Raw genomic sequence first — 1,248 nt, 5'->3', positions numbered from 1 at the left:
TATTTGTGGATTAGATTGTAAGATATTTGAACTTCTGAAGGACGTTATAAGGCATTATAAAGTACTATATTACTTTCATATAATAGTCCCTTCCTTATCTATCACTTTAAAAATAGTATACAAATTAAGACTAAAATTTCTTGAAATTCTAAACCTCTCCCTGAACATGAAAACTCTTTAATCTTAAAAATAAAATTCTAGGGGCGCCTGGGTGGCTCAGTCGGTTAAGCGGCTGACTTCAGCTCAGGTCACCATCTCACGGTCTGTGAGTTTGAGCCCCGCGTCAGGCTCTGTGCTGACAGCTCGGAGCCTGGAGCCTGCTTCGGATACTGTGTCTCCCTCTCTCTCTGACCTCTCCCGTTCATGCTCTGTCTCTCCCTGTCTCAAAAATGAATAAACATTAAAAAAAATTAAATAAAAATAAAATTCTATTCAGCATGGTTCCAAGAGCTGCGGCCAGTTGTGGCCATGGGATCTCCACCTGCATGCAAGAGCAACTTGAAGAGACTCTGACAACACAGGTCAGCATGATACCTACAGCTGTCACTCCCCTTTCTTATAACAACTCAGGACCTGGGCTGGATGCCGCCTACCTGAGTCCAGTCGTTTCCATAAACTTCCATGTAGATGGATGTATTGAATCAACTTTTTGGATTAGAGAAAAATAAATAAATAAATAAAATAAAGTTCTATTTTACTTACATCATCCTCCTTCAAATAGATAGTTGGCTTACTCATGAATGACCTTGTTTCTATCTGATCCATTTTTTTTCATTTCCTGAATTAATTTTTTTGTTAATTAAATGGAATGGGTGTCAGGATATCATCTCTGGGCCTTCCGTATCCTTATTCTCTTTTCTTTCCCTGTATTTCTTAAAGTCAAAGATAGAAGAACTCAAAAAAAGGCATTTGTGAGTTTGCGGAAAAGACCTGTTTACATTGAACAAGAATAAGGTTTCATTCAGATACTCTAAAAATAAACTCAGGATGGTTACTTTATCCATTCTTGAGGAGCCATTTTAAGTCCAGAGCCAAGGACAGGAGCAGAAGGCTCTTACTCTGGTTTTATTGTGTTCAGTGTGTTTTGGATGAGCTAAAGCAGGGAAATATAGGCTAATCTTTCCCAGCTGGAGATCATCGGTAAGATGAGTCAAAATCCAGAAATTCATTTTATACACGCACACACACCACTTTGTGCACATATTCACAAGATATTCACATTTGTAATTCCATTTAGAATCGTACTAT

At 38.1% G+C, this 1,248-nt stretch overlaps 1 non-coding gene across 1 annotated transcript; it reads left to right on the top strand.

The window, feature by feature from the left end:
• The first annotated feature begins 433 nt into the window (after positions 1-433).
• LOC125914954 (small nucleolar RNA SNORA44) lies at positions 434-564 on the top strand. Its single transcript, XR_007455505.1, has one exon. It is a non-coding gene; the product is annotated as a small nucleolar RNA SNORA44 (small nucleolar RNA).
• The last annotated feature ends 684 nt before the right edge of the window (positions 565-1,248 follow it).

The sequence above is a fragment of the Panthera uncia genome (genome assembly GCF_023721935.1).
Source record: "Panthera uncia isolate 11264 chromosome D3 unlocalized genomic scaffold, Puncia_PCG_1.0 HiC_scaffold_8, whole genome shotgun sequence".
Taxonomy (NCBI): Eukaryota; Metazoa; Chordata; class Mammalia; order Carnivora; family Felidae; genus Panthera; species Panthera uncia.
Note: the sequence above shows the minus strand (reverse complement) of the source record. Positions and strands in the feature narration are given on the sequence as shown.